This window comes from Physeter macrocephalus, chromosome 21 (assembly GCF_002837175.3).
Source record: "Physeter macrocephalus isolate SW-GA chromosome 21, ASM283717v5, whole genome shotgun sequence".
Classification (NCBI taxonomy): Eukaryota; Metazoa; Chordata; class Mammalia; order Artiodactyla; family Physeteridae; genus Physeter; species Physeter macrocephalus.
The window spans coordinates 97,871,284-97,884,452 of NC_041234.1; the positions used below are offsets into that span (position 1 = coordinate 97,871,284).

Sequence of the window (13,169 nt, forward strand, 5' to 3'; positions counted from 1 at the left end):
GGCACGAACCCGTGTCCCCTGCATCGGCAGGCGGACTCTCAACCACTGCGCCACCAGGGAAGACCTTGGTTTCTTTTATACAGTATCTTTTATACAGTATATCTTTTATACAGTATCTGCAATGCTTGACTGTACATCTGGTTTTACAAAATACCATAGACTGGGTGGCTTATAAACAGCAGAAATTTGTTTCTCACAATTCTAGAGACTGGAAGTTCGAGACCAAGGCACCAGCAGAATCTGTCTGGTGAGGTTTGGTGTCTGGTGAGAGCCTGCTTCCTTGTTCATAGATGGACTTCTTGTTGCACCCTCCTATGGCAGAAGGGGCAATGAACTTTTCTAGGGTGTCTTTTATAAGGGCAAGAATCCCATTCATGAGGGCTCTGCTCTCATGACCTAATCACCTCCCAAAGGCCCCACCTCCTAATACCATCACATCAGATATTAGATTTCAACTTACAAATTTGGAGGGACACATTCACTCTATAGGAAGCTCAATCTTTATACCGTAGTCCCCCTTTATTTGCCATTTCTATTACCCAAGGTCGACAGAGGTCCGAAAACACTAAATAGAAAATTCCAGAAATAAACAATTCATAAGTTCTAAATTGCCAATATCTATGGTAAGAACAAATTTTCTCGGGACTTCCCTGGTGGCACAGCAGTTAAGAATCCACCTGCCAATGCAGGGGACACAGGTTCAATCCCTGGTCCGGGAAAATCCCACATGCCATGGAGCAACTAAGACCGTGCACCACAACTACTGAGCCTGCGCTCTAGAGCCCATGAGCCACAACTACTGAACCTGTGTGCCACAGCTACTGGAGCCTGCGTGCCTAGAGCCCGGCAGCAAGAGAAGCCCGCGCACTGCAACGAAGAGTAGCCCACGCTCACCGCAACTGGAGAAAGCCTGCATGCAACGAAGACCCAACACAGCCAAAAAAAAAAAAAAAAAAAAAAAAAGAACGAATCTTCTCTCCATGAAATTGTGAAGGAAGGAAAAAGAAATTCATGCTAGTTTTGCTGTCACACTTCAAACTGCAAAAGTTACAGCCACAGTGCATGACAAGTGCTTAGTTAAGATGGAAAAGGCATTAAATTTATACAATAAGACATTTGAGATAGAGAGGCCACATTCACATAACTTTTATTACAGTATATTGGCATAATTGTTCTATTTTAGTAATGGTTGCCTAAATTATAGATTAAACTTCATCATACATATGTATGTACAGGAAAAACATAGTATATATATGTGTGTATATATATATCTGTGTGTATACATATACGTGTGTGTATATATATATGTGTGTGTATATATATTTCATACTATCTTCTGTTTTAAGCATCCACTGGGGGTCTTGGAATGTATCCCCTGCAGATAAAGGGAGACTACAGCCAAGCCTAAGTTGCCATCTTTGTGGTGCACCTGTAGATTGGCACCAGGAGACTTACCCCTTCTGTTCTTTTTTGGCTAGACCTAAGATATTGTAGAATTTGTTAACTTTCTGAAAGCCTGAACCTGGAATCACCTTCTTTTCAAGAGGCTTTGTGAAGAAAGGTGAACAGAATTTGAAATTTTTGACTACATAGGCTTTCCACAAAACAAGTTCTAAAGTGTTTGATTGATTAATTAACTTATAGCTTACTTACCAGATGACAGTTAGGCTTATTGGAAGATTTTTGGCCGTAGGGTTAAGAAAAATCTTTTCACTCAAAGTCCTGCAGTCACAACTATGGTTGCCATGGAAGAAACATAAAAATTTTGTTGTTATTGTTGTTGTTTTGTTTTGCCAAGCTTGCTATTCCGGAAGAGGGGATTGGAAGCAGGCAACTTTACAAACTTTTCAAACTTGGAGAAACTTCTGCTGGGTGGAGCCAAGACTGCCAAAACTGGGTCAATTTTTCTACAGGCAGAAATTTGCTGATACTTAAAAACATTACCTAATTCTTTGAAAGTTCTTGCTCAGATGATGTTGAAACTGAAGTATTGATTTTTAAAATAAATTTCTTTCTTTCTTTTTGGCTGCATTGGGTCTTCGTTGCTGCACACGGGCTTTCTCTAGTTTCTGCGAACAGGGGCTGCTCTTCGTTGCGGTGTGCGGGCTTCTCATTGCGGTGGCTTATCTTGTTGCGGAGCACGGCCTCTAGGCACGCGGGTAGTAGTTGTGGCATGTGAGCTCAGTAGTTGTGGCTCATGGGCTTAGTTGCTCCGCGGCATGTGGGATCTTCCCGGACCAGGGCTCGAACCCATGTCCCCTGCACTGGCAGGCAGATTCTTAACCACTGCGCCACCAGGGAAGCCCCTGAAGTATTGATGTCTAAACTCTCCCTTAGTAAAATGGACAGCATCAACAAAGTAAAAAATTACAGCTTCTGACAGAAGATGTCTTTATTCATTTGAGAACAAACGACATGTTGGGACATGATTTCAACTGGAAGAATTCTGGAGAATTCTGAGGCTCATTGACACAAGTCTCCTTTCATCCAGCAAAGCTGTGTGATTCAATTTGTTATTCAACATAATTTTGTCAGAGTTTTCAGCACTTGTGGCCACCAAAAGTCACTTGGTGACTCAAATTGCATGTGCTGTCATCTAAATTTTAAACTCATTTGAAACAAAGACATTCTCATTGAAATTTACTTTTGAGCAAAATTAAAATTTGCTTTTTGTTATTTTCAGAATTTCAATGTGTTTTCATGAGTAAGGCAGACATACTTAAAAAAACATTTTATAGTATCTTTATGTGAAGGAAACTATAATTGCTAGCATTTTCTGGAAGAAGGGCAAAATTTATATCAGATTCTCAGAGGTATCTGCAAACCCAAAGAGGTTAGAAACCTCAGCATTAAGTATTTTTTATTTTCCAACAGGTTTTTTAATTCATCCAATAGTTCCTCATCTAGGAATTTACCCTGAGGAAATAATGAGGAAATTGTACAGAAATTTAAGTATCAAGATTTATAGTGTTATTTATAATAATGAAAAATTAAAAGCAAACTAAATTCTCAACATTAGAGGAATGTTTAAAAATTTATGGACTGTCCCTATGAAAGAATATTACATAGCCATTTAATATTATATTTTAAAAAAACCTTTTTAGTAATGTAAGAAGATACTTATGACATAATCTTAAGTTAAAATGATACAAAAATCATATATTTAAAGTCTATAATATTTATAGAAGTATTTGGAAAGAAGTTTGCCAAAATGTTAGCAGTAATCATCTCCAGCGGGTGGGTTTATGAAAAGGCTATTTCTTTTCCTGATACATTTTTACAAAATTTACAGAATGACTACACATTATTTTTATTATCAATGTGGAAACATTAAAAAGAAAAAAATCCATTAAAAAAGGGTTTGGCACAGTAATCTTCTTGCAACATCTATGTTATTTTTAAAATCTTGTCAATTAAAGAAATAATATGATCTAAAGAAACAATAATTCTGAAGACAAATTTTATTCATCCTTCAGCATTAGGCAGTCTTTTATTTACTTTTTATAAATTTATTTATTTATGTATTTTTGGCTGCATTGGGTCTTCGTTGCTGCACGTGGGCTTTCTCTAGTTGCAGCGAGCGGGGTCTACTCTTCATTGCGGTGCGCGGGCTTCTCATTGCAGTGGCTTCTCTTGTTGCAGAGCACGGGCTCTAGGCGTGCGGGCTTCACTAGTTGCGGCACGCGGGCTCAGTAGTTGTGGCACACGGGCTTAGTTGCTCCGCGGCATGTGGGATCTTCCCGGCTCAGGGCTTGAGCCCATGTCCCCTGCATTGGCAGGTGGATTCTTAACTACTGTGCCACCAGGGAAGCCCAGGCAGTCTTTTAGACAGTGAAGCATCAAGTACACATTTTTTTTTCCTGGATTTTGTGATAGGCACATATGAAATTCTTGTTTTCAAGAGCTGTACATTAACAATGAACACACAGAGCTCATAGATTTTTGTTTGTTTTCAATGCAGGTTTAGGATATTTTGGAATTCGAACTCTTCAAATAATCTGTAGTCAGATGCCACTGAAATAGTCAAAGGAAAGTGTGGCAAGTTATCTATTTTTAAATCACTGCAATTCTTCCTGGAGGATTTCCACTGAAAGCACAAAGGATATACAAATCTAAGTTAAGCACATTTGGGAAAACAGAAGAATCTCAAGGAACATAGTCTCTCATCAGCTAGATGTGTTCAGATAGGTAGGTAGAATTTTGCCTAAGGCTATATGAGCTGTTTTGCCCCAGAGACATCAATTTCAAGTCTCTGTTTGGTATTCACTGGTGTACATAGTTCTTCAGAGGATTCTTTTTCTCACTAGAAATAGTTTCTCCTTTACCCACGCCACCTTCTTATCCCTCAAAAATCTAAGCCATCTACCTGGAATTTTCATAAAACTTGATAGTGAAAAGATTCCAAAAACTGTTATAGAAGAAACTATATCACAAAACCATGGAAACACTTATTTTGTTATATAAGAGTTTAGAGTACAGAGATGTATCATCTGATATATGGCTCAATTTTTTAAAAGTACAGTTGACGAGGGGTGGGAACAGTGATATATTAAAATTTAGTAAAAGACATGAAAAATTTAATTAATTTAAACAAATCTCATGATAGTGTTGTCAGTGAGTGACTTCATCTCTTCAGGTTCAGGTTCAATGTTAAAAATAACTGTATTTTACCCTTCAAAAAACTGAGCTTTCATGGGTTACCCCTGAATGGCAGTGCTACTTTGGTTATTATTAAAAACAAAGCAACAAATGAAACTATAGGGTATGTGGTTTGTTTGATGTTTATGTGGGATTCAGAGAAGTCAGGCAGGACAGGGCAGGGCTTCCTGACTGGAATTTAGGGTTACAGCAACTGAGGGCAGGACAGGGAGGAGCAGGGTCAGGTGCTTGTGTGGTTCATGTGTACCATTTTTTTTTAGATTTCACATATAAGCAATATCAGGTGTGTAGGAGGCAGGTAATGGGTGAGGTTCACCTATCTTTAAGGGAATTCAACTAGAATGTTACTATCAAATAAAAATCATTCTATCATTTCTTAGAAAAATCTGTCTCCTGAGGGAAGAGCTGGGGAGACAACTCATTGAACAGTCTAAATACACAGGCCTACAGAAGTGGTACCTGAAACATAGAGGCAAAGGAACCAAGAACCAGGAATAGAGAGGCAGTAAAATGAAAAGCCCAGTACAATTAATGTCACCTAAGAGGCATGCCAAGGTAAGTTATACTGTGGAAGCGGGGAGGGGGGAGAACTGAATCCTCAGAATAGAGATTCAAGGATACAGAAGAATAGTACTGTTATGGACTGAACGTTGTCTCCCCAAAATTTGTATGTTGAAGCCCTAACTCCCATTGTGATTGTATTTGGAGATAGGCCTTTAAGGACGTAATTAAGGTTAAATGAGGTCATAAGGGTAGGGCCATAATCCGATGGGACCGGTGGCCTTTTAAGAAGAGGAAAAGACACTAAAGATCTCTCTTCAGGCAGAGGAAAGGCCATGTGAGGACATAGTGAGAAGGTGGCCATCTACAAGTCAGGAAGAGAGCTATCAGCAGGAATCAACTCTGGTGGCACCTTGATCTTGGACTTTCAGACTCCAGACTGTGAGTAAATACATATTTTTTTGTTTAAGACACCCCAGTCTATGGTATTTTGTTGTGGCAGCCCAAGCAGACTGCTCCATGAACCTGAACAGCTGGAGAAGAGCCAAAGAGATAATTGACTCTGCGGGTGAGCTCATCTGAAGCTCTGAGTTGGGGGCTCTTACCTCTGGCTCTTCTGGTTTATTAGGGCTGAGAGGTGCCTCAAGGCCATGTTAGGTGGGTTCTGATAGCCACTTTCTCAGTAATAGCATTCTTCCAATTCTGAGAACTGAGCAATTTAAAAATACGATTTTATTTATTGGATTTAAAGTGATTTCATGATAGACCTAAAGGTAACAACAGATAAAGAGATAGGGATTAAAGCAAAAGTAGATATATTTTCATAGTAGAGAGTATAGACGTATTAAGGATGTGAAAATGGAGAGGAGAAAATGTTGTTTGTGTGTTGTCACACGGGTAGAAAGCCGCACTGGAGAACCTGTATAATGAGCCCCATAAGAATTAGATATTTTAAAGAATGACAAAAATCATTTTCTAAAGAATAGTTTTAAAATTGTCCTACTAAATGAAATCGGCACTCTAAGGAGAAGGAAAGACAGTTAGTAAAAGGAAAAATTTCTCTTCCCTCCATAGATACAAAGACACAGAGAACTCTGTTAGAACAGCAATTCTTCCCAGAACATCAGTTTTATGATTTACCAGAACCCATTCTGACCCTTAGAGAAAAGATTAACACCTTCTGTAATATTAGGAACTGAGCATTCAGGCTAAACTAATACATACTCTATGTAGAAGGGGGTGGGGGGGAGAATAAAACTGGTAAGAGTTCTGGTAATCTGAGTCACGAGCATGATGCAAAGACAGTACATACTGTCTTTTGTACGTGAAGGTGACACCTGTGGCTCATTTATTAGGAACAGTGTTGTTTCTCTCCTAGACAAGGGGTACTCTGTTTTGAGCCCTCTGCACTCCCCTAAATACATGCATTTGCACGGTGGCTGATGAGGGGGGTAACCGTGACAAGGGAAAAGAGATTTTCTCTCTGATTACCAAACATCCTCTAAAAGGAACAAATTGGCAATTCTGTATTCTAGCTTACATTAGGCAGACTAACTAGTCCAGACCAAAAGATAGAAAGTCCACTAGTAAGAATATTTAGTAATATAATATTTATAATTAAACATTATAATATTTTACCATGTCAGCTTTTCCTTCTCAGGCATGAGTTTCTTTTAAGAACCCAGAAACTACATATTGAATAATTAATATGTTTGACTAAAATTTCTTTCATCTGCAATGGTTTTATATACATCCCCATCCAAATTTCTTAGGCTTTGTCAGCAAATGCTTTTTTTCTTGGTATTCTTCACAAGTTAAATAAATGTGTACATTCATTTTCTGTGCTCCTAAAAATAAATTGCTACCTTCTTATTAATTGGAAAGAAAAAATGATATTGCTTTGTTTACCACTTTTACCAGGCACAGTGCCAGCAGGGCACAAAACCCAAACAGGAAGAGATACTTTGTAATACACATGGTCTAAGTTTGTACCACTACGAAATAATGTATTATTCTAGTAAAGAGGCAAAAAAAAAAAAAAATCATGGCTACTTTCACCTCTAGACTTTTGTGTTGAAATAGACCAGCTGTTTCTACAATCAACCTGAATGAGAAGATCCATAATAAAAAATATTGAAGGCTATTAAGGCTAAGTCTAGGATTTAGGGCCAGGCAAGTTTCAAACTTAATTCCTTAACGTTATTTGAAAGTAGGAAGCAGTGTGAAAGGCAGGGTATTTCTGATATGTAAGATAGTGCTTTTTTTTAAGAGTAGAGGTTTAAATATAAGTTCTTTACTCTGCAGCCTATAACCATTTTGCTATTCACTTTGCATAAGAGTATATATAGCTTTCAAACTCTTCTCATGTTTTATATTTGTTAAATGCAGAATGTAAGATGATCTTCTAGGGCAGAGATCTTTGTTTTATTGACGGGTGTTTCTCGAGTACTTAGAACAGAGCCTGGCACATAGTAGAAACTTAATAAATATTTATTAAACAATTGAACTGTATATTTTTTGTCCCAACTGAGATATAAGCTCTTCATCGATAGACCCTTGTATGAAAGTAGTTTGTAAGGTATGTGATGTGTGATAGTATGTAAGGCATTGTAAATACTATAATCATCCTAATTCTATGCCTTTGTGTCTTCAAAGTCAACTTTGAGTCACTGGATATATATGGACACTCAATTAATCAATTGTACATTCTTATACATTTGTAGACAGTTTCAGGGAGTTTAAGAACCACATCTCTGAAACCATCCATGTACCCCTATAGGAGCCACAGATCCCATTCAGAGCTCCTTAACAAACCAAGAAAACAAAAAGGAGGTGGGTCCTCCAGGGCAGGATTGAGGACCATTGGCAAAAAAACTAAAAACCGTAGAAGAGCACTTTAGCTGTCAGATACGAAACAAGGCAGGATATCCCCAGAAAGCTAATTGTTTTGGTTGGCCAGGTGGCTAGAGAGAATCCACATGTTTTTTCCCTATTCTGAAAAAGACACCTGTACCTGGGTGGGGTATCTGTAAACTTTTCCAAGTGTCCTACTTTTCCAAGGACTTATTTAACCTGCTTTGTGACAGTCATTTCACCCTAAATATGACTCTAGTTTCTATGTTGTTTGCTTAGAAATATATTAATTCTAAACTGGCATGCTCTGCCCCTTCTGTGTGCATTCATTCCTACGGCTCTTTCGTAACTACTGTTTCTTTTTAAATTTCATTGTAAAGTCTAGTGCTTTCTCTATCTGCATGGCTGATGCAATATTTCTGATTCTAGAACGTTAAACATGGGAACATATTGTTTTAGTTAGAATAGAAACTCCCTAAGTATGAAAATGCTGCTGCATATTTTAAAAGATAATAACATTCCTAACTTTCATTTATCAATTTCTGGCATTTAAAGATCTCAATGATTTACAGTATTGAAATAGACAATGTACAACCAGAATTTAAATATTCAATAAAAACAATGAATTTTCATCCGTTAAATACCATAATCAAAACAAAGGCATGACATCCAGTATATAAATTAATAACAACCCTTTAAAATTTTGTTGCTCTGTCACTCATTTCCCTCTACCGTGTATTAAGTTCTTGCTGTTTTTAAAAGGATCTATGTCTTCATAGAGAACAGACTTGTGGTTGCCAAGAGGGAGGGGATTAGGGGAGGGATGGAGTAGGAGGTTGGGGTTAGAAGATGTAAGTTAATGTATATGGGATGGATAAACAACAAGATCCTACTGTATAGCACAGAGAGCTATATTCAGTATCCTATGATAAACCATAATGGAAAAGAATATAAAAAATGTATATATATGTGTAACTGAATCATTTTGCTGTACAGCAGAAATTAACACATTGTAAATCAACTATACTTCAATTAAAAAAAAAGGATCTATGTCTTCAGATGGGAGATAATGCATGAGATAAGATCAAGAGATCTTTCTGAATTCTGGTTGAAGCCAATCTGTTATTGTCACTATTTTACCAGGAAGATTTGAGACAGAATTGTGTGACTAAATGAAGCCACATTGTGATTCCTCTGACTTAAAAGGCATTTTTCTCAATGAATGATAAGTAGCTAACATTTCTTTAGTGTTGACCATCTTTCTTTTTTTTTTCCCCTCTACTAAGAGTCTCTTATACCTGTACTGCACTGAATTTTCTATTTTTAAAAGTGTACAGGGAGAAAGAAATTCTCTTCCTTGGAGAAGAAAGGAATCTACCTATGGAAGGAACCTAGGTCTACTAAAAGAACAGAATTCATTCCCCAGTTAGCTCTTCCAGTTTTGAAAGAGCCAAAGGTAGTATTTGTGAGTTGCCTAGGTATCAAGAATTCAGTGCTTGGATCAGAGGAAGAATATGTACCCTTTGGAATTATGATGAAGAATATGCCAAAATAAGGAGGTTAAGCCTTCGTTTTAAAGAAACTGTGACTCATCTTTTAAGGAAGTTTACAGAGGTATATGGGAGGAACCAACAAATGTGGAAACACCTGCATTCTATCTCCAGCTCTGATGGTAATTTGTGGTGTGATTGTGATGTCACTCTGACTCTCCATTCCTTCCTCTGTAAAGATATCGAGTCAAACTAGAGGATATTTAAGGTCATTAAGCCCTAAAACTGCTTGATTTTAGGAGATGGAATTCCAAATGATTCAAGTATTAGAAAGAAAGCTTGTGAGGATTTTTTTTTTTTTTTTTTTTTTTTTTTTTTTTTGCGGTACGCGGGCCTCTCACTGCTGTGGCCTCTCCCGTTGCGGAGCACAGGCTCCGGACGCGCAGGCTCAGCGGCCATGGCTCACGGGCCCAGCCGCTCCGCGGCACGTGGGATCTTCCCGCACCGGGGCACGAATCCGTGTCCATCGGCAGGCGGACTCGCAACCACTGCGCCACCAGGGAAGCCCTGTGAGGATTTTTAACTTAGATCACTGTTACATTGATTTGTGCAAATTGTAAACCAAAGTGGACTCATCAAAATATATCACTAATTGTATAATTTAGCATAGTTAGAATTGTCTCTATCATACGAATTTGGGTGGGGACATTATTGCATAATATAAACTTTCTCGGGACAACTTCTCATCTGATTCAAGTCTCAAGTTAAAGTGAACTTCTTCTAAGCAAATAATCGATTGGTATAAAATGAATACTACGATAGCATATAGTATCCTTAGAACTGATCAGGCTTCCCTCTTTGCATTGGCTACTAGAAAGCTAGAGCTCACCTGTAATATAGGTATGTATGATATGCATTTTTGTATTAACCTCATTCTTAGGTTTCATTTTATGTTGCTGTCCTTGATTTGCTTTTTTACCCCTTTTGTGCCAATGTTTAATTTATACTGTCTTGTTTTATGTTATGCATCCTTGTACACTACTTTAGCCTTTTAGGAACAAAGCAGATTTTAAATAAAACAGCCTGTAAATGGGTTGTTAACTGGAGTGGTTTGTCACTACTGCTGCTGTAACAGATGCCATAACAAGTTTGTGTAATGGCTTAAATGATATAAGTGTGTTATCTTATAGTTCTGTGGTTCAGAAGTCCAACACAGGTCTCACTGGGATAAACTCAAGATATCAGCAGGGATGCATTCCTTTTTGGACATCCTAGGTGAGAATTCATTTCCTTGCCTTTTTCAGCTTCTAGAAGCTACCTACATTCTTTGGCTCATGGCTCATTCTTCCATCTTTAAAATAAGCGACATCACATCCAGCTGACAATTATTCTGTAGTCATATCTCCCTCTAACTACATCCTGGAAAGGTTCTATACTTTTAAGGACCCCTGTGATTATATTGGGTCCACCCAGATAATCCAGGATAATCTCTCATCTCAAGGTTCTTACTCTTAATCAAACCTGCAAAGTACCTCGTGTCATGTAAGGTAGCATATACAAAAGTTACAGGTATTAGGACATGGACATCTTGTGGGCAGGCATTATTATGTCTACTATACTAACCCTGACTAGTTTTTAAGAGAAAAAGTGGGAAAAATGAATAGGAAATAGTTAACTTTTTATTCATAGTCACAGTAGTTAAATACTGAAATCTCACCTGACATTTCCTGTGGATCAAGGATGTAGTGCTTACTATTGGTGGGAATATAAATTGGTACAGCCACGATGGAAAACAGTATGGAGGTTCAATAAAAAATTAAAAATACAGCTACCATATGATCTGCAATCTCACTTCTGGAATATATATCTGAAGGACATGAAATATCACTATCTCAAAGAGTTATCTATACTTCCATGTTTATTGCAGCTTTGTTCACAATAACCAAGGCATGGAAACAACCTAAGTGTCCATCAACAGGTGAACAGATAAAGATGATTTAGAAAATATATATGTATATATATTTGAATATTATGCAACTATAAAAAAGAAGGAAATGCTGCCATGTGCAACAATGTGGATGAATCTTGAGGACCTTATGCTAAGTGAAATAAGTCAAACAGAGAAAGACAAATAGTGTATGATCTTGCTTATATGTGCAGTGGAAAAGCATCTAACCCATAGAAACAGAGAGTAACGTGGTGCTTGCTAGGGCCTGAGGGATGGGGTATATGGGAAGATGTTGGTCAAAGGATACAAACTTTCAGGTCTAAGATGAATAAGTCCTGGGGATGTAGTGTACAGCGTAATGACTATAGTTAACAATACTGTATTGTATACTTGAAAGTTGCTAAGAGAGCAGACCTTTGCTCTTACCACCACAACTAAATGGTAATCGTGTGAGGTGAAGGTTAACTAACCTTATTGTGGTAAACTTCACTATACATGCATATATCAAATGATCATATTGTATACCTTAAACCTACACGATGTTGTATGTCAATTTTATCTCAACAAAGCCAGAGGGGAAAAAAGAATGTATTGCTTGGATTAGAAGAAAATGTGTTCTTATATTAAATCTTTAATACCAGAATAAGAAGGTTATAGGAAAGGCTGGACTAAAGTAATAAAAAAATTTCTTCTATAGAATTTTTACATCAGGAAATCTTAGTTTGAGAAATAGACTGATCATCTTAGAGCTCTACTCTCTGGGCATATCTGAAGGGTTGGTAGAATAGACTGCAAGGTAACTATTTTTATGAAGGGTTAGAGACCATCCTGGATTGGGAGTGAGGATGGAGCTCATTATTAGCAAAGAGAAAATTGTGGCAGATAAGCCTTGTCCAAGGGACAACAGTCAGTTTCATATGGGTAGAATGATCTTGTCACTTTCACTATCCCATTGTCCAGTCCTCATGTTCTTCTGCCAGAGTCCAAAGGAGAGGAGCTGCACTAAATTCATAAAAATCTGCTTCACTAAATCTCCGTACGACTTAGTAATGTGATAGATATGTTCTTCATTTGTGGTCACTTTTAGAATACAACATGTGCACAACACCTGGAACAACAAACCAAACCAGCCTACAGAAGGGCATAAAGGAGACACCAAAGAGGACATCATCTATTTGGGCTCTTGTGATTGCAGGTGAGAGCTGTTAATTGTAGCAGCCAGGGAAAGAAGATGGCAGAACATATCCAAGAAGATTACCCTCCAGAGAACTACCATCTTGAGGACATCTGAAAGGAACGTGATGGACACCATGTGATAATCAAGCAATGCACATGTTCATGTTCATGTGAGATATTCCTCAGGGACTCACTGAATGGAACAAGTTGAAGGGAGCAGGAGTTCCAGCAATTCTACAGATGCCAGCAAGGCAAGGTAAATACTTTGCCATTGTTACTGCGCCCCAATTAAGAGCACATGGGTTGTGCTAGCTTTATTAGTATAAGCACAAAAGCTCAGTTCTAGTTCTGAATATGGTACTAACTTGCTATGTGATCTTGGACATGCCAGTTACTGTTACTGGGCCTGTATACTCGTTTGTAATATGAGGGATTTGGACTAGATAGTCTCTGAGTCCCCTCAGCTCTAAACTATGATGTACAAGATGTGAGGTTAATGCATTCAGTAACACAGACTAATTGTTAACGGGATACGGTCAAAT

At 37.9% G+C, this 13,169-nt stretch overlaps 1 long non-coding RNA gene across 1 annotated transcript in view; it reads left to right on the forward strand.

Annotated features, from left to right (window-relative positions):
• LOC114484706 (uncharacterized) overlaps positions 1–12,777 on the forward strand; it is a 48,614-nt gene extending 35,837 nt beyond the window's left edge. Inside the window, exons 2-3 of the long non-coding RNA XR_003677894.1 lie at positions 5,040–5,214; positions 12,539–12,777. This is a non-coding gene — a long non-coding RNA (uncharacterized lncRNA). The remainder of the gene's footprint in view (positions 1–5,039; positions 5,215–12,538) is intronic.
• Positions 12,778–13,169: the final 392 nt, after the last annotated feature.